At 40.5% G+C, this 21,773-nt stretch overlaps 1 protein-coding gene across 1 annotated transcript in view; it reads right to left on the bottom strand.

The window, feature by feature from the left end:
* Window positions 1-20,605, bottom strand: part of fam163ba (family with sequence similarity 163 member B, genome duplicate a) — a 29,137-nt gene extending 8,532 nt beyond the window's left edge. The window contains exon 1 of the mRNA XM_067573621.1: window positions 19,602-20,605. The gene's annotated coding sequence lies outside the window, so the exon portion shown is untranslated. The remainder of the gene's footprint in view (window positions 1-19,601) is intronic.
* Between the last annotated feature and the right edge of the window lie 1,168 nt (window positions 20,606-21,773).

Here is a 21,773-nt window from a genome sequence, read left to right as displayed (position 1 = left end):
CTACATTTTTTCTTGAATTTGTATATTTATATTACAAATTGCACATTCCACTGTATCATAGTATAATAAAAGTAAAAAAGATTAAAGTTGAGATGGATTTAAATGTAAATCATGCTGAAAGTTTAAAACAGGCTTAGATGAAAAAATTCAACCATTAAAATGCAAAAACACCCATTGTTTGTGTTGCAGTGCCCATTTGCTCATTGAGTCATTGATGTAAACGTATACCGTCTATACAGTTTTCACCACACAATAATTTGAAAAAATGAAAAAAGAATAAAAAAGTGGTCATTCAGTTCCCAGATTTAGCAACACATATTTGGGGAGATACTTGACAGATGTTGGTACAGACCTCTTTTCCCTTCATTACATCCACAATCTGGAAGTGTCATAGAACCACACCATCACACTGCATTGTGGATAATTGCCTGAAACCAAAAATAGGCCAGCAGGCTTGTTGCTAAGCTATGACTCAATGGTGCAAGCCATTATCAGCCAGCAAACACACAGCAGTATAGGCCTGTGCTGTCAAGATCTAACTCAACTGTGACATGGACACACCCTTAAATAGAAATATTGACTGAAAATATGGAGCACTCTGAGGTAAACAAAAAATAACAGTCACGGCAGATAAGTCATCATGCATTTTATATTATTTCCTGCTTCCCCAGTACACAATTTACATTGACTTTGTTCCAGTTTCCACTTTGACAACCTGATGTACTGTTCTCCATCAGCCTACTTACCTACACTTTACTGTAAAATAGAATGTGTGCTACAAGCCAAGTGACTGACGGTTCTGACCTTCTCACCCCGAAACACCTCTAAATCATGTTAAATTCCTTTGTGGGTAACCTGTCCAGACCATATTAGCTTTCGTTGTGATATGTCTCTCCAGAGATGCTCTCTATAAAGTTAGAATGGATTAGACTGTCTCTACAGTGGCTATCTGCCCTGTCACAGCTACTCTCCCCTTAGGCTGGAATATAGCTGGACTCTAATCCAATCTGTAGGACAAACAGTTCGCCAACCAAATCAATATGAAGGAACAAGAAAAACAGAGAGTTTTCAGCCTTAAAAGATTTGATTTGAATTAAAGAGGTAAATGTATGAGATGTTGGGACCTTTTTTGTATGCTCACCACTCTCATCAGCTTTGTTTTCAGCCATCGCAGGAAGATTTTTTCCAGAAAAAAGCTCTAAAAACCCACTTTTCACTACAAACCTACCATACAGCAGAGCTACAAAGTTAGCTGGTGAACATACAGAGCATTTAGTAGTAAAAGAGACAGATATCACTCTAAGGAGCTGGTGGAGACCAAAACAGAGCTAAAATTAATGTAAATATTGCATTTCTCAGGTTGCCAGACACGGGGCTCCAAATGAATGCTAATGTTGCTCCTTCTGCTAGATGTGTATATATAGGCAACTGTTTGCTAACAAATTTGACATTGACTTTTAGCAAAAGATGATAATATGTCAATGTTGCATTTACAGCTTGTTTCCACTGCCCCACGTGGCCTTAAAATCAGTTTTGTGGGTTTAGGTTAAAGCTTTATGAAATATTAAGCATGTGAGACAGACAAATGCAACCCAAAAACTCTGTATGTAGATAAACTTATCAATATTTTTAGCCATGTTAGCAGTGAGTCTAGGGTTGGCAATATTGGTCGGCCCACCATTTTGGTCCACAACTATTAGATAGATTACCATAATATTCATACAGACATTCAAGGTCCCCAGAGGACAAATCCTACCGACTTTGGTGATCCCCTTTCTGTCATTAGTGGACTGACATTTTTGGCTTTTAGTGAGATGTCTTGACAAATATTTAATGGATTGTTATGAAATTTGGTACAAACATTCATGGTATCCAAAGGATGAACCCTAAATACTTTGGTTATTCCCTGACCTCTAGCACCACCATGACCATTAGACCATTAGATGGATTGCCAAAACTTTGGTTAACATATTCATGTCTCCCTCAGAATTAATTCCAATCACTTCAGTGATCCCTTAACTAGTGCCGTATCTGGCTTAACTGTCAGTTTGTCCAATACTTTGGTATATGAACAAATACTTATAAGCTAATATTCCCATCCCACACTCAGCTTTACTTTTTGTTTAGTGCTAATTAGCATACATTAGCACTCTCACAGTGTTCCAGCAGCAACAGCAGACAGCTGCTTTCTGATAAACCCACTGTACACTACATGCCCAGTACCAAATGCCAGACCAAATTAGTGACTAGCTGGTAGTGGAACATTTGGCTGCTAAGAGCCAGATTTTTCCCCTCAGGAGTTGGTAGCTGAAACAGAGTTAAAAGGAGAGTGAATATTGGAAAGACAACTCCAAATGGATGCTAATGTTCCTCTGTGTCTGCCGGATGTGCAAATTGGCAACTGATAATGCTAACACAATTGCCACAACAACACTGTAAGATGATAATATGTCATTGTTGTGTTTACGGCTTGTTCCACTGCCCCCAAGTGGCAAAATTTTTTAAAAAATCAATGAATGCGTCTTTAAAATTCAGTACAAGAATGCAGTCACCTTGAGTCACTATTGTGGCCTTTTTGACAATAAATGTGTTTTATCAGTTTTATGATTAATATAAACATGTTTAGTCAATTAATACTACTCAACATAATGTTAGTGTTTCACATACAAGCCAGTGATACAGGATAATTTTGTTTTTCAGTAAAACTGTCTGTACAGACGTAACACTTGTTTCACTTTAAAGCTAAGACAAAATATATAATGCTTATAAAATATACAATCTGTGCTCTGTAAACCTGTTTGTACATGTTATGAGCAGTATTTCCTTTGGTGGTATTGAGCTGTTTCTGTTGAAAAACAGTCCTACTCCTTAACCTCTGACCTTTCTCTAACTGGTGCACACACAAAACATACATAATGCAGGCAAAGGACACACAATAGTCATATGGCAAATTGTTTTAAGCATGTACAGTATAGCAAGTCTACAAATTACTATGGCAAAAACAAACAAACAAACAAACAAGACAACACAAACTCGAAAGCATACGAACACTAATGGACACAACCAGTGACACATGAAAAGTCATTACTCATGTGTACACACACACACGTACATGCAGCATTAGTCATTGAGCATGGTAGGCAGGCAGTATGTATCTCCTGGGGCCCCTTTAATCAGATCAGTGTGTGAAGGATGTGTTGCAGCATGGCGATGAACAGTGTTAATTATTTAACCACACACATACACACATGCACACGCTAACACTCAACCCAGACTTCATAGTGAAATAGTACAGGAGAAAGGCAAACTTGTCTGCTCAGCTGCTTTTGCTGGTATCTGTCCACTGGAATGACAAAAGGTTAGGGGCGAAAGAAGAATAGCAGTGGGCACACACACACACACACACACACAATGATTTTAGTACTTGCTAACATGCTCAGACAGTGGGCTTTGGAATAAATTTTCACGCTTTGATGAAACATGGCATAGATCACAGCAGAGGTCTTGCTAGGAATAATGGCTGTTGACAGGCTTTCACTTGAATGGGGCGGTGTACACGGTAGGTGGTGGATTCGAGTCATACACCAGAGACAATAACGTGCCCTGAGAACAATGGGATGAGCTCTATTACAACTGTAGCTGTCAAAGTATGAATTCACACATACACACATAGTATACCCATATACAAAGACACAACACACACATGGTTCTCTAAGGAAATTACACAAGCCAAGCAGTGCTTGAGTTTCTATGCAAGTTCTCGTAAACAGTCTTTCACAAGAGTGTCAATCGATTCATATAAAGACAGTCACTTCATCAAGTGTTGAGACAAAATCTGTTTCATTACAGCTTTTTGTCCTCGATTAGTCTACCCTCTAATAAACTGTGCAATCAGTAAGCATTCAATATAGTATTTGCCACAATAATTAACAGCTCACATAACTTCCAACTATAGTCTGTATCATTTTGGAAATTAACCAAAATTCAGACTTCCATTATGAGGCATTGGTTGTATGTTACTGTATATGCACCATCATGAAGATAACGAAGCACCACTGTGATCCACTTTGTAGGCCTACACGTCAACTGTTTCTTTAAAGCACAATCTGTCATGCTGTCATATACTCGTGATAAAGTGGTAAGGCTTTGAAAGAATAGTTCAACATTTTGGGAAATACACTTATTCGCTTTCTTGCTGAGAGTTAGATAAGATGATTGATACCACTGTTGTACCGTTAAGTGTGGAGCAAGAGCCAGGAGGCAGTTAGCCTAGCTTAGCATAAGGACTGGAAGCAGTGGGTAGCAGCTAGCCTGGCTCTTGCTTAAGTTCAGAAATACACCTGACGCTCACCAGTTAACATGTTATATCTTGTTTTTTTAATCTATACACGACAACAATTTGAGGTTCTAGAGGAAGTTATGTGCTTGAGCTATTTCTTGATGATTAACACTGACAACCTCACTATGATGAAATCAACACAATCACTGATAGTTATAGCACGTAGCACATTTCTGTTTGTGTACGGATTAAACAAATGAAAAACAAAGTGTTCATTAATGGGCTTTAGACATGTGGAGGACGGCATATTGGTGAGCTCTGGGGAGAGCCTAACCTCTCTCGCACTATACGCTATATACTATACACTATACACACAGTAATGAGAGTGGTATCGATCTTCTCATTAAACTCTCAGTGAGAAAGTGAATAAGTATATGCGAATAAGTGTAAATGTTTAACTATCCCTTTAAGTCTCTTTCTAATCAAAATTATTCCCTTTTATTCTGGATCAAATAAGTGCTCAACATTCTTGATTGCATGGTGCAGATGAGCACAGGCTTTTCACTGGAAAACCCTTAAATTAAAATGTAAATTTAAGTCAAATGAAATCCTAGATCCTAAATAAAAGAAATTGCAACTGATGTTATAATTCCACATTGTGAGTATGGGACATGTCAATGTGACAATACAATCTAGAGTACAAATGATGAAGCCTATGCACATGTGTAAATGTTCTCCAAGAGGGAGATGATGAGTTCACTAAGCATTGACATGATGAAGATGATAAATTAATGAAAATGAGCTTTAGCTATGATGCAATGGTGTAACACTGATTTCACTGGATGTGTATTTATTTATTAATTAATCTCCCTTCAGACCATCTCTATTCAATTACAAGAGGTACTATTGACCACAATAAAACCATTTTCACCTGTTCCACATTAACAGAAGGATGTACACATATTTGTTTACAAATTCCTCCTTAAAGTCCATGTAAAGCAAAAATAAATATGTGTTCTGCATTTGTCACACCACAGAAACGTATATTAACCACCCAGCAAAATTTGAATGATTAAAAAAGTTGCCAAGTATATAAAGTTAAACAAGCAGTATTCACTGCTCTGAAACGCTGGGGGTGTGTCTGCTGAAGGCGCTGAAAGCACGGACAGCCTCTGATTTAACAACGCTCATACCTAACTCCGATATAAAAATACACAATTTAAAATAGGCCTTGTCTGTGGGTGTAAGGCAAGCAGCATGGATGACATTTTAAAAATAAAGAAACATTAGGAGCCACTGTTTAATTTGGCACATATTTTGTGGGTAAATTTGGGCTTGTATCAGTAAAAATGTAACTTAAATGACTAGTTAACAAGCAACCATACCCAATCATTATGTTAAATTGTTGTTTTTTTCAATGGAGTTCAATGCACTTAATGCTACTCACTCCTCTGCTGAAACATCCTCGGCGGCTTCATTGGAGCAATAGCCGTGCTTTTTGGTGAAGTGCTGCCTCTGGCCAGAGATGTCCCATCCATTGACTCTACCTGTCATCACAGCTGCACAGCCGGTCCCGAAGCCGAAGCTGCTAGTGGCTCCACCCGTCAATGGATGCTTCAGCTGAGTTAAAAATAACTCGAGCACTAACGTTGAAAAATAGCCTCATTCACCAGTAACAGCAGATTATCCAAAGTAAATCCCATTGTCTGCGATGACAGTTTGTAAAACTACCCGATGTAAAAATAGTAACTATGAGCATGTTAACTCTAGTGTTTATATAGTGGGGGGGGTCATGTTAGTCACCCTCCTACATCCACCATTTCAGACCTGCCCAAAAAATCCTGAACACAGAAATGGTGAAAAACAGTTTAACACTCTAACTCCACAATTCAGTGCTACATAGTTCACAGTCTTTTCACATGTTTTCAGGAATTATTTTCTAAGATGTATATTGTGTTTAAAAAGAAATCTCTCATTTTCCTTTACACAGACTTTAAGCCTTGTCACTATATTATCCCGTCAGCCGCACTAGCCCTTACTGCAGTATAACTTGATTCTCCCTCTCAGACTCCTGGCTCACCCTGTTCCAGCGTAAAATTTCACCTGGCGTACAAAAATGTCTTTTGCCACTGTTTTTTTGTGGCCCTGCAGCCACCTCCTAAAGTAATGACCACACACAGCGAGCCTCAGGTAAAGCTCTTCTACCTCATCCTTCTACTAAAAGACACTGAACAGTTTAGTTCATCCACAAGTTTGACCTTGAATCAGGAACCAGGGAAATCCCAAAGGCTGTTGGAGAGAGTGGGAGGAAGGAGTTTGGGGTTGCGGATGTAGAAAAGAGAGAAACTAGTTTTCTCAGGAAGCCATGAATGGAACCCAGGAATAGTTTTTACCTTCCCATGTGTCCTTGTAATGCCTGGGTAACATTTCTCTAATTAGTGCCCCTCTGTGAATGATATATCATAAAAATGGCTCTCGGCTAGTATGAATATAGCACCATGAGGACATTTGAAAAAAACTTAACGATGACCTGGGGTGTCTTCATTTAATTATACAGCTCGCTAAATGACTCTCATCCATCTAAATGACCTTGCTCAGTTGTTCTTCCAGTTCAAATTGCATGCTGATGTAAGATGTGCCATTGTAACTTTAAACGTGTTATGCATGCGCTGGAAGCAACAGACTGTGATTGCCCGTCCTTGTCCACGACATACAGTACTGAATGTCTAGACAATGGCTTTATTGTTGTTGTGGGTTTTCCAGGTCCATTTTTTGGGGTACTTGGGAATGCTGTGGCAGTATAATAGAATAATCTTTATTAGTATTTCTCAAAAATGAAAATTTGGGGTTTGTCTCAATTTTTGGATAAAGCCACAAGAAGTAACTGTGCCATGTTGTGGATGCTAAAAACAACTTCTACAAACTTTCTCAATTCAATAGAACATGAACTTTGAGCAGTCTTATACACAGTAGATAAAAATCTGACAAAACAATCTTTTTAAAGGATGTCATCTAACTATCTGTCAGTCTTTTTCCTAAATTCTATTTTTTCCAGAATGATTAAAGAAAATGAGCATTCACTTTCAAAGCATATCAAAATAATTGCATATAATCAAATTTTGTCAGTTTGTCACTGCACTTCCTGCTCCTCCCCTCTGCCATGCCATGCCATGCTCTACCCTCTGCCGTGCAAATAATACCACTAGTCTGTGCGTGACAGCCTATAATCTTGGCACCAGAAAGAGCTGACGTTAGCTCAGAGATATTACAGTTCTTTGAACTCAACAGTTGATGGATTGAATTGCAAGTCCTAGCCCTGAAACTGAATGATGCAAACAGTAAAAAGGTATCCTGAGTGCACTTAAAGGGTTGGTTCAAGATTTTCAAAAGGCTGTGACAGTTATTGTATTAGACTTAATCTACGATTTTGGCCCCAAACAAGAAGCACATTTCATCACTTTATAAAATTTTACAGAGCACACACATAAAGGAGCCAAAAAGGTTTGTAAGCTTCCGGATACATTTTGAGCCACTAGTGGAGACAAGAAGTAACCCTAAGAAAGTTTAAGCACACAAAAATGTCCACAGTGAGAACAAGTGCAACAGGTATCTCAGGAGTCTCAGGAATGCTACTCCTACTTGGCCTGTATAATGTATAAGTATCTCACTGACTGTCTCTGCTGCCAATTCATGCTCAATCAGCCACTGATGAGCTCTGAATAGTGCCAGCAATGCTGGGCACATCACAAAAACTAAAGCCAGGGGTCTGCTACAGAGGCTCAGTGATGGCCCGGTGGCATCGGATGGATGACTGTCAGCCTGGTGTTTCAAGGTCGTTAAATACACGTGATAATAAAATTGCAATCAACATATTCTGTAAACATAGGCTTACTTGAGTATATAGCATACAAGTCATACTGTAGTTGAGGCAAGTGCACATATTTATTATCTGTATGTATGTGTGTGTATATTTGATTGTCATTTATTTAGGTGAAACCTGAAGACAATATTTGATGCTGCAGAACAAACTATTTATTCCAACATGCCTGTCTTCTCCTAACACACATTCACACACACACACACACACCTCAAGCAACTTCACTCTAATGTTTCTGCTTAGCTCTGCAAAAATACAACAGACAAGAGCAGAGCTACAACTCAACAGTGTTTCCAGTCTCAGGGCTGGAAATAAACAAATAAATAAACTGCTGTTTTCAACAAAATATCAGTCTGTCAAGATGTATTTATGCAAACTCGCTTTGCACTGTTTGGTCTTTCATATTAAATCATAATAATAACTAGAAGAGTGCACTCAGTAGAGTGCAGATCTCCGCCAGGTGTGTACAGTCAAGATGGCAGTGAAGAAAACAAAAACGGGGATTTATTCATCTCATATTGTGCCTAACTTTAGTGGATCATAACATATCAGGTATGGCATTAATCTGCAGATGCTCCGGTTCAAGATGAGACCAAACTTTTCCATGGATATTTATGCTATGTCGTAATGCATATTGTAAAATGGCGAGGACTGCTGAAAAGACAAAATTCTAGGTTTTACAATAGGCTCATAAGGAATCGTATCAATATTTATTTGAATTCACAACACAGCCCACTCTCAAGGTACCAAAATTTGACACCGATTGATCTAACATGGCAACAAGGCATGATTGGTTGTCCTTAGCGGAAACAAGATTCCAAACTGAAGCAGTTATTGATCACTTGTGGCTCCTACTGGCTGGTTAAAAGGAGTGAGGATTCAGCAGTCAATGTCGGCATGAAACAGAGCAGTCAATGGTGTTGTTAAATAGTTTTTTCAAAAATTGTGAATCATCGCAACCACGAGAGGTCCTTGAGCATACAGTCATAAATTTGCACATAAAATATTAGGCTGATGGGCCCAGAATTATGCGAAATTAGCTGCGGACAGATACACACCCAGACACACACACACACACACACCACCAAATGCATGATCCCCTCCAGGGTTACGCCTGGTGGAGATAACAATAATGAAAACAACAAACAAGCCAAATCTCACCATGTGTTGTTCACCCTTGGCAATGCATATTTTCTGTGTGTTTGAGTATATACAGTGTGCACATGGGTGTGTCTATTCTATTCTATTCTATTCTATTCTATTCTATTCTATTCTATTCTAACTCTAAACATGATAAATCTATCCAATAACACTACCTACTGTCTGCCATTGGTTCAGTCCTGGTTTATAAATTCAGTGCCAGTCAAATCTGCTCCTGAGAAATCGCAGTGACAGAGGAGACAGTTTGCTGTGACACTCGGAGCTCCGTTAGGACCTCCTGGTGTGAAAAACATTAGCCATGCAAACACACCAAGCAGTTAATACTATGCTGAATCTGCCCTGTATGACAGATTAATAGATTATTTCAAAAACACTCAAAAGTGTAATCATATGTCGGGTGTACACTGCAGGTGCCCACACACACACACACACACACACACACACACACACACACACACACACACAAACACACAAACACACACAAACACACACAAACACACACACACACACACACACACACACACACACACACACACACATCCAAACCTCCCCTCTGGCTACATGGTCTGTTCGGGGTAATGCACTGCCCTCAAATAAATTAAATTCATTTTCCTCTTCCAGAAGTGGGTAAGACACCATTAAATTACATTTGCTCTTTGACACTTGACAATGAGATAATTCCAATTTTAGACTTCTCACTTATTTTGTCCTCCCTAAGCCACAGCGTGATGCATATAATTTTAGCCCTAGGTTGGGGACTGGTTAGCTTACTAAGTTGATGACAATACATCTTGAAACATCCCCTTGTGTCCCATATAAGCTGCCAATTGATATATAATAAATGATATTTGACATGACATAATGTGCTAATCATAAACGCATGTAAACCAATCACTGTGGCTAGATTTACCATCAGTTTGCAGGATAGTTAATACTGATGTGACATCGAGGAACTGCTGACCAAACCTAATTTTATTTGAATAAAGCTTGTGTAAAACTATTTTTAAACTCGACAGGAAGTACTGTAGGTGGATGTTACAAGTAAAGAGACGCATCAATCTCTGAGCACAGCAAAGCAGGCAATAAAAAGTAGTCCTGAGTGAATGTATGCATAAAGTCACATTAATATATTGCATAATTCAACTTGGAAGGTATCCAAATGTATTCAAACGACAAGGTCACATACGCCAGGATGATATAATGTGACCACATCTGGTCAGCAATGTCAAATGTTCCTACAGTAGTTACTGGATGAATTTTGTGTTTATATACTGGATTTTACATGAAGAATTACAGTCAATGTCACCGTTTCCATGATTTTGCAAATTTCAGATGACACCACCACATCCTCTCACTATGTAACATGACTGTTGTAGCAATTGAAACAGTAGTTGTTGCATTATAATACCGTGGTGGCACAGATGTAAATTTACAGCAAGTCTTGCTATTTCATTAGCATGTATCAAAACCTTTTTGCTTTTCCTCAGAGTTCTTGTAGAGCAGTGTACAAAAATCAAAAACTGTATTTGACACCCTGTTTTTTCAAGTTTGAAGCCAGTCAACTCTGAGCAACTATCTCCAGGAAGTTTCTTCACAGTTCACAGGTAATACTAGCTTTCATTTCCTTTCCTGTTTGCTACTGTGTGTGCAAACCCCATGCTGTTTACAGTCTTTATGCGTGGTCACCCCCCAGTGTGTGACTTGCTGTCAACTTGTCAAACATAGGTTTGTTGTGAACTGAAAGAAAACACCCACAGTTATCAGCACAGGGTCTGTGACTTGAAAGTGTGGGTGAATTGAAGCTGAAAGCAACCTCTAACCTTTGTGAACAAAATTTTCTCATTTACTTTAGTCCATATAGAAGTTTGGATGGTTTCTAGCTATTAAACATCTATTTTTTTCTATAAAGGTTTTTAAATCAGAAGAAAATGCATCTGTATCGGTGAGCCCTGTGTGTCAAAGGAGAGATGGCTGAAAGAGAGGCTGGTAGTTTTTGCAGACAGTGTGGATGTAGACTCCTGAGCTCGTGGTAAGTGAAGGACACGTAACCTGATCGGTCATTATGTTCCAATACAGCATAATGGATATTTCATCTGATATTTCATCTAAATGTATGCATTAAAATCCACCATATAGTACCTGATGGATACATACTCACACTTTGAAAGGACATACACACATACACACACCTGGCCAGATGCCACAGTAAATGTATGAAACAAGAGGTGGTGTAGTGAAGGTCAAGTCGTATTATAACATTCTAACCAGGTTATCTCAGTGCTCACCGCAACATAACCCCAGTTGCTGCCATTGATGCACACAATGGACAAAACATATGGTTAGAACAGCAGAAGAGAAGAGAAGAGAAGAGAAGAGAAGAGAAGAGAAGAGAAGAGAAGAGAAGAGAAGAGAAGAGAAGAGAAGAGAAGAGAAGAGAAGAGAAGAGAAGAGAATCAGTGTTGGTAAGAAAGCACAGGAGTCTCTTAGCAGCAGTTCTGTCTGTTAGTGTAACAAGACTTAACTAGAAAGTTATGTGTGTATTTATCATTATGAATTAAGGGATGCAATTCGGGCTAAATTGCCTTGCATCTGCTTGTGTCTGTGTGTGTGTGTGTGTGTGTGTGTGTGTGTGTGTGTATTCGTCTTTTCCTCTTCAAGCTTCCAGTAAGGGCAGCTGGGCACCTGCGCTGCTCTGCTTCGCTTCTCTCCTTCATCTTTTTATATCCCCATCCATATTCTCAGCACACTGCCACTCACGTCATTCACTTTTTGTCATCTTTCACTGGCTTTTGCTTTCCACCTGCTCTCTCTCTCTCTGTCTCTCTCTTTCTGTCTCTCTCTCTCTTTTCCGGTGCCCTCTCTCGGTCTGTTTAGCCTCTCCTTCCATTTGCTTTGCTGTCTTTGTCTCGCTCTCTGCTCTCAACTACTCTCATTGTCTTGTCTGTTTAGCTGATGTAAACTGCCTTAGGGAGCGTGGGTAGGCCTCTGTTTTAAACATCACTTTGAACAGCAGTGCCACTCACAAGACAGCACCTCTGACACAGAGATGGATGCATCCCGTGGCATGTCACCCCACGTATTCAGACAGAGACATGGTATTTACAAGAAGTTACACAACTCAGAAGAGTCTCGGGAGAGTCAAAAGTTACTACGTACAGCATCTGAAGCACTGATGAGATCATCTCACAGCTGTGGCATACCGCAACATGCACTGTGGGAAAAAATACCCACAAAAACATGCACACAAAAAAATATCATCAGTTAGAATGGATGCACTTGAATACTTTGCATTCTTAGAAAGTACCACTTTCCCTTACCAAACATGGACAGAACCCAACTTTGGGATATTCTCTCTCTCTGTCTTTCTCTTTTTCTATCCCTTGACTTGCTCTCTTTCCCGGTATCAGCATTACATTACTGAAAGCAGGGTGTGAAGCTCAGTCAATACAGAGTGTACCATTGACTTGGTCTGGGCAGGTGTATGGTAGAAGGCCTGCAATGCAGCTACCCTTGACACCAAAAAAGCAGTACACAGCTGGATTGCCACTGACACCTCCCCTACTGCCCCGTTCCTCCAACTACGAAGCACGGAGAGTCACCAAAATACCTCACTGGCACAGTGGAAAAAACTGTGCCTAAGGAAAATGCCACTTCACTGAAGCAGAGCCGCGCTTCGTGCCTTGCTTCTGTACAAAAATAGAAACCTTAATGTCAGTTTTGGCAAGGATTTGACACTTCTTTGGTCTTTGGTCTTCTGCCCCCTCAAATTCACAAATTTGTCAGCGAGCCCCCAGATGAATCATCAGTTGCTTTGCCTCGGTTGTTCACTGAATAACATAAAATAAAAGGCTACGAAGCTTTATACATCTAGGCTAAATGGTTTCAGTTTGGGTGTTGTCCACGCACTTTTAAGACAAACCATGGTGATCATTACCTAAAGCTGAGAGACTGCCCTCACAAGAAAAACTGCTGTCAACAGAAGTGCTTGTCGAATAGTCGAGCAGCATCTGAAACCCCCTGCCCCCGCATCTTTCCAAAGTTGGAATTGACTGGTCTGACAATTTCTGGAACTTTCCGCCACTGGCATTCACGCCTACTGCAGGCGGTGATTGGTCACAAGTATTTCTGTAACATTATAAATGCCTTACTGGAGAGACTATATGAAGGTGTGCGCAGTTTATCCATATCCATTTTTAAATAATTGTCATGTTGCCTCTCTATGACAGCTGGCCCCCCACATTCAAGTGTGGCCAGTCAGAACAGCCATAAACACAACATCCCCCGGCCATAACTCTCTAAGAAAGGATGTGAGGCTGGATGGAAGCGTGTGACTTTGACATGGGAGGCTGCTGTTCCCATCTTGTTTTCTACCAGCAGTCAAATTGTTTTTTTTTAACTATGACGTCATTCCATAGTCTTAACCAAAGAGTTGTCGGTGTCATATCAGAAAACAGTCAAATTAATCCTCATCACTGGTTGTTTTTAACAGTTTTGAAAGGCACTCACAAAATACGTCATTCTGCTGATAGGGGCATCAGTTCAGAAAAGGCTCATATGTATCATTCTGGAAGACAGTGATAAACAGCACATTTTGTAGGCTATTTTAGTTTGCAGCACTTGTTGCCAATCATAGCCAGGATTTAATACTGGTGTATTGTTGGGGGTTTTTTTTACACTTTCTACGCAACAACTCCTTAATGCAGTGTGAAAATCACTTTACAGAAACTTTCTTGAGATATGAAATCCTACGCAGTGAACACTTCTGGTTTTATTTTTGTCACTGTTAAAATTGTGGGGGTTTTGCAGTTGGAGAGACTGTTTTCGAAAATTCTTCCTTGCTGGTGACTTCATCTGCTTGTGTTTGCGCAGAAAAAATTTGATAAAAATCGAGATGATGCTGAAAAGGATTTATCTTGCAAAATCAGACTGAGTTGTGTACAGCCTTAATCTCAGAATTTGCTTTGGTCTTATCTGACACAAACACATCTGTGACATAGTTTATGAGGTACAGAAACAACGTTCTGCTCACATTTCTGTGACTGTGGAAAGAAACAACATGAACGAGGAGAGATTAGTGGGAGTAGACTGGGGAAAAGGCAGAGGGCAAGAGAACACACTAAGAAAGAAGAGGATAGTAAAATGTAAAGCAAATGAAGAAGAAAAGGCAGCAAAGGGCACCTTGGAGAAGATGAGAGGATGGATGCACACATCCTTGATGATTGTATAGATGGTTGAAGGAAACGTGTTGAAAGCTCAAGGCTGCTGATTGCTTGGTTGTTAGTGCTAATGGTCATCGCTCAAGAGGCAGTGTGTGTAAAAGTAGGAGCGGGTCTTCAGTTACTATGGCGACAGGGCTATTAAAGACTGACATTTTACCATCGCCTCTCCTGTTTTTTGAGTGGGTGGATTACGCTTAAAAGTTCTAGCCTCTAGTTTGCACTTGAACCAACTTTTCCCAGTTTACTGTATGCTAATATGTCAGCACAGTGCAGTTGAACAGAATCACAGAGACATCACTGGTCTATCTGAAACAGCACACACCCAAACACAAGAAAAGCAATCTAGTGTCCAATGTAGTGAGGAATGTGCAGACTGGTATTACGGGGAAATTAAAAAACCATTAAACAAATGCATGGCTCAACACAGGAGGGCCAACTCCTCAGGTCAAGACTCAGCAGTTTACCTACACTTGAAAGATAAGTGACACACGTTCAAGAACAATAACATACATATTTTGGATAGGGAGTACAGATGGTTTGAAGGAGGCTATCTACGTCAAAGTAGAGAAACCATCCCTCAACAGAGGAGGACAACAACTCACATTTGGTCTCATGTGACAACTCCAGTGACCCTAACGACTGACGTTACAACAGCCAGGAGCACTAACGAAACAAGTGGTGTCAATGACCTTGATAATGACCCCACAGATGTTAAAAACCTAGGACTGCCCACCCGTCAGTTAGAACTGAAGAAGCCCCTGAAAGGTGAAATGTTTTCAAGTATCTATAACCAAGTCCAGCTGTCCTCGATTCAACCCTCCTTGGATAACCATGACCTGGATGACTGAGAATCTTCACAGACACCACAGAGACGTATAATTAGGTACAACACACCAAAAAGAGAGGAATTTATGAATGAGAATCTCTTGTCTTGTGCACGTTTGTTGTGATCAACTCTTATGGCAGAGTAAGTCACGACCTTGCTGAGCTAGCTTGTTCTTAAATTCATTGGGCTTCATCACTTTCCAAAAGGAGCATGTTGACGTTTGCAACTTTTTAGTCTCAGATTTAACTTTCCACAGCTAATACTCCATGCGCACAAAGACTTTGAAAAAAGGCTTTAGACCATAACATTTGTAATGAGCAAGCCCCTAGGCTTCCTTGAAATGTATAGTTTATGTTATATTTACAGATGTAATGCAAATTTTAAACTTAGTCTGAGCAGTCTGCCTTTATATTTAGTGTGTAATATATGCAGCATGCTGCAGGCCATATACAAGGACAGACAGGCCAGTTGTGCAAGGCTTAAAGGAAAATTCAGCATTTTAAAAAAACATGGGTCTTATTTTTGTAGCTTCAGCAATCATTCATACTGTGTCATAGAGCATTTTAAAAGCATTTTGCCTGAGGAAGACCTGTTGCAAAATAAAATTAAAGAGAGCTTCGATTCAGTGTGCGGATACTCATTGCATTGCAATCTTCAAAATCCAATGCTGAGATCTGGGAACACAGCAACAAAGGGTGCAGTAGAGCAAGTAACACGAGTGGTCAGACAATCAGACAAGTTCTAGAGAAGGTTAGTCAAAATTATTGCAGAAACTGTCCATTTTAAACATCTTTTACTCTTTGAAGAGCTACCAGGAACCTTGCCCTTCACCACTTTTACTTCAGACTACTTTGTTTTAGATAACTGGGATAAACTGGGAGTTTGTTCACAACCTGTCTGATAATCTGACTGCTTGTTTTACTTGGCCTGATTGTGAAGTGCATCTAGTGATGTCATCTTGTTTCAGTGATTAAGTTGGTGAGTAAAATGTTAACAACTGTAGGAATGATGGCAGGGACTATGAAAATATGACCCATCTTGGAAAAAAAAGCACAATTGTTGGCACTATTCATGTCATATGTGCACGAAAATTCAACACACATGATAATGAAACTGCCTTGAATGAATCACAGAAAGTGAAGGACACATATAAAGGGACAACAGCTTTTCTTCTGCTGCTGTTTCTCCTCCTTCTTTTTCTCCTTCCCCGCCTCACCTCCCTCCTTCTCTTGCAGTGAGCTTCAGTTTTTTACAATCAGCTGGCCAGTGACTTGTGCGCGTGTGTGTGCGCCTGCGCCTGGAACTCGTGCGCTGGTGATACTGGTGTCTGCGCGGTAACCCATTTGTGCGTGACCGTGATGTGTGAGCATGTCAGGGGTGTAGCTGTGAGGGGAACAGAGCGCGGTGCCGAGGGGGAGGGGAGGAACGGGTTGGTGACTGTTTAACATGATCATTGAGCAGCCATATTCCCTTCCCCCAGTCTCCATCCATCCACTCCACTTCTCCTTTCTCCTCTTTATCTCTACCACAGCGGATCTATCATGATTCCCTCCTCCCAATAGTGCATTTTAAAAGTAATTAAGCTTGATATGTGAGTACACTTCAAATGCCCAGATAAAAAAAAAGAAGTGGATATGCTGCCTCTGTAATTGCATTTTCTCTTGACTCTTGCCAGTGTTTAAACCTTCCCTCCTCCTCCTCTCCATCCCTCTCACCCTGTTTTATATGCGCTCTTCTCTCTACACCTTTCTTCATCTTTTTTCATCACCCATCTGTCTTTGAAATTTGCTCTTCCATCCTACTCATCTCCTTGTCCTTCAACTCCCTCTCTCTCCTCCTCTTCTTTCTCCTGCTGTATGACTGAGAGGATGGTGAAGCAGCAGCAGCAGCAGCAGCAGCAGCAGCAAGCAGACAAGAAACACACAGTCACTCATAGTCATGCTCCGAGGGGGACTTGAGTGTGTGTGTGTGTGTGTTTGTGTGTGTGTACATGCAAGAGTATGACTGATCTCCCTGGGGGCCAAGGTTGTTCCAAGGGTCATTGAGAAAGTCGCCATGGGAACATAAGCCCCGCCTTGACTTGCATTGTTGAAGGCCCTCTAAAAACACAGTATGTACTATAGGTGTGTGTGTATTTCTTTTCTGTTTAGACCATTGCATGGTTTTAATCCTACTTGTCATTCCCCACACTTGCTTTGGGTCATAGTTTCACTGATATGATATGATAGGACATGACAGGATATGATAGGGAGTGTTTAAAATCAGTCACTGTGAAGCTATAACTAAGACAGCGTGGGCATGACTTAAAAATAACACCCTTGACATCATAGCTGAATTCACTGTAGCTCAATGAGCTCATGCTGAGGACTCGCAGGTATCAATCTGACTGAATGTGCAACCTTCACTTCTCTTTCCACCTGGCTGGAGCCTTGAATAAGAATAATTTTCTAAATAACATGCTGAGTTAGACACAGATTCAAAGAAAAAATATATATCTCAGAAAAGTGTTTGGCCACCACAAGCATCCAGAACAGCCTCCATGCTCCTTGAAATGGATTTCACAAGTCTCTTTAACTCTACTGGAGGGATACAACAACATTCTTCCGAAAGATTTGGTGTTTGGTGATGGTGGTGGAGAGTGCTGTCTAATAAGTTACTCTAAAACCTCCTAGCATCATTCTCATCATTTTTTTTTGTCTTTAACATGTCACTCATCTGTATGTCATGACAATGACTTGAGGGCTGTGGTAAAATTTGATTTCAAAACTTTTAAGTGCATGAGGAACAGGTGAGGCATTTAGATAAATAAGGTATCTCAAGTAACTAGACACAAGAGAGGACATAAGTATGTAATGTAATAAGCCCAAATCACTTCTGCTGATACGCAAGCACAGTAGAGCATAATGAGTATTATTCCTTCTGGGTAGATTAAGCAAAGAGTCTGAAGTGGAGCTGACATTTTTGACTGTCAGACAGCACAGTGGAGGTCTGAGGTACAGATGCTGTATTGGGTTGTGGTGATATCTTTAAATCAGTTATTTTACAGTATGAAATTGTGCTTTTAGTAGAAGATATATTAGAAAGTTTTCCTCAAGACCAAAATACATTTGTTAGAGATAAGGGGACTTCAAAACTATTCCAAATCTCTTTTATGACACATAAACTATGGAGGTCATTTTAAGAGGTCATTACTAGTGCATATAAAAAACACTGTTGAGTTTTAAGTATTTCTCTGTATTTTCATAACATGGGTTGTTAAAAATGTATTATTTTTCAGGGACAATTTACTCAAGATTCTTCTTCAAATCCTCAAGTAATGCCCATGTGCTGTTTTTGCTGACAGCAAACACTTTCCTTTATCAAATATAAACACTGGAAGCTGTGATTTAATCTTCTCGGCTTCACTTGTGATCACATTTTCGCTGGCTAGTTATTAGTTCATCCACCACAGTGTTTCCAAAACACCCAGTAGGTGGTGGGCTGCATCCTGCTCATTTCCTTGCCTAAAATATTGTGTCATTCTAACTGTATTCAAACGCTTTACTGCATGGCTTTAATGTTGCATTTCCACTCCGCCTAAAAATATCTGGAGTGAACAGTTTGGATGTGACCATGGCTAACAGTTGGTGACAGTAGCTGTGGCTCACAAGCCATGCTGTTTTGTCAGCATGTGGCAAGCCGGCCAGCCAGCAAGTCTGTCATACAAAGCACTGAACCTCTCCCTCGCTTTCACCCTCTCTCATCTATCCTTCTGCCTGTTTGTATATCTGCATCTGTTCATTCAAACTCCACTTACCCACTAACTGTATCTGGACCATAGGTTAATTTAGCTTCTACAAACACACTCTACTATATGTACATTGTACTGAATGTGTGGTATATGGACTATAAATCAATTATACATGTATGGATAAAATAGGGAGAATAAAAGCAGATTCTTGCTGCTGAAAGGCAACTGTGGTTCTGTCCATGGTGCTGAAATGAGAAACTCACCAAGCGCTCTATCTATCTATCTATCTATCTATCTATCTATCTATCTATCTATCTATCTATCTATCTATCTATCTATCTATTCTTTTGTTTGCCACAGCATGCATGACTTGACTGGCAGATGTATTTGTTTTGCTAAAATGAAAACCAACGCAACAATCCAACCTGAGGATGAGTTAACTGAAGTCAAACCTCAAATGGGTTGAAGTATTTCCAGCTACAGTAAATTTCTGGTTTTGAGGTCCTTACCTTCAGAGATAAGAGGAATTCAGCAGGTCACATGTAGGGGTAGTGGTGGCTCCTTGGAGCTCAGGTCCCGACCTTTGCTGGCTTTTAGTGTGTGTCGACCTCAGTCACTGAATAATGAAAAAAAAGTCCCAAATGTAGCTGTCGAAGTAGAGATGGAGTTCGACTCGAGCCAAAAAAAATAAACCCCAATTGGCTCGATCCTCTTTAGTTAATTAAAAAAAATACAAAATCGCAAATGCCTCCTTTGCAAAAATGCCCAAGACAATGTTCTACTGTAATGTGCTTCTATACTACTTTTCGCGACACATTCTTGTCATCAGCATGCAAAATATTATCTGTCCAATTCCAGACTTGCAACTGAAAAACACTCCAAAGGCGACAAAGATGATGATCTGCCGTGCTGCAAGGATAATATCTCTGGAAGGGCTGTTTGGAGCAGCCACACAGTTCCATCCACCGCTTGTCTGTTTGAGTTGTTTGAACAGTAGAGACTGGTTAACCGACGCTGCCCGCAAAATAAAACACTCCTACGCAAACATCATCATCATCATCATCAGCCTCGACAGCATGTGTGTTGGAGGAGGAGACAGGAGGATAGAAAATCTCGGCATCTCCATTTCAACAACCAGTTTCCCACCGTCCGAGGAGGTCGAGGTCAGATATTTGCTCGGCGGCCAATCGACGCGAGGCTTTTCGCTTCTCTCTCTCTATCAATCTATCTATCTATCCCCTCCCTCTCCTGTATGTTCCTCTCGTTGCATCCAATTTTTGGCGAAAAGCAAGCCGGCCAGTCGCTTTGGGGCTACAAAGTGTCTACAGCTGGCTAATCCAAGAGAATATATGCGACTGTGTATTTGATGCACGGTTGTTGGATCTCCGTGTAATCGCTGATTCCTGCAGAGCGACGTCCGAGCAGTGCGCGGAGACTAGTAAAATGCGCTTAAATCCAGAGGTGGCTCTATAGTGCCTGCGGACCCAGTGAATGAACGCAGCCTGGAATGTGCAGCCTGGGAGATGGCGCTTTAGTCACAGGCTCAGATTGGCTATGGGTGCTACGGGGGGGATGACAGAAGGCAGACAAGACGCTGGATGACTTCTAAGCAGAAGTCTGTCAGAGTTTTTTAATAGGCTGGAAATGTTCATTACATTAAAAAAAACAAAACGCACACATTTCTGGGGAGCTTATAAGCAACACTGCATATAACATGAGTTTTATCAAGACATCATTTTCACAAGTCAGGTGAATAATAGAAAAAAAGTGAAAGAGCAGTGAGGAGAAGTGGTGAAGAGAGGGAGCTTGTGTGTCCTTAGACAAACTCAAAAAGCTGCAAGTGTACTCCATCACACACCAGCCTGAACCTGACAGTCAACCTTCACTATGTCCTCTGGTTATAGTGAAAACCAGAAGCTGCAGCAGCATTTAGAAGAGGGATCCATTAAGCTTCTCTCTTGCAGTTAATCACACAAGCTGTATGCATTATGTGACAGCAAACTCTATAAAGATAATTAAAAAATTACACCTGTCCTCTGCCCAAGGTTCAGCCAAGGTGGAAAAACAAACGGGCCCTCTGTCTGGAACAAAATGTTCATTAAATGCTATTAGGAAAACGGACACTACTGTCCCTGGAAGGATCATTTTTCTCTGTCTGTACCTTCCTGTGTCTCATGTCCTTTCACTCTGTTTCCTAAATCCTATCAACAAGACATATTGGGGATCCATCCATGGATGTGACATACTGTTTTCTACTTGTTACCCTCTGTCATGTGATCCACATGTCTCTGTTTATGCCAGAGTACTCCCCTGCTATCAGCCTCTGAACCCGAACTGTTTCACTGCTCTCTTTTTCTTTCTCTCCCTCTCTCTCTCTCTTTACTCCTCTCCAACTCTTCACTCATCGTCTCCTCCTAATTATCCATTCCACCCCTACAACTCCTCGCCTCTTTCATTCACATCAGACGAGGGGCAGTTTGAGGCAACGTTAAAAGTAGCTGTTAGAGTTTTTATTGCATTCATTATTCAAACATGCAGAAGTGGAGATTAGTGCGCTCTGAGAGTGTGGAGCGTTGAAATATTTATATTATGAGAGAATGAGATGGTTGGATTGGTCATATCGGGGTGAATTTTGCTTTTATCCATTTTTCTCACGCTCCCGCTGTGTGTGTGTGTGTGTG

Source organism: Thunnus thynnus, chromosome 19 (assembly GCF_963924715.1).
Source record: "Thunnus thynnus chromosome 19, fThuThy2.1, whole genome shotgun sequence".
NCBI lineage: Eukaryota > Metazoa > Chordata > Actinopteri > Scombriformes > Scombridae > Thunnus > Thunnus thynnus.
This window is presented reverse-complemented; position numbering and strand designations above follow the sequence as displayed.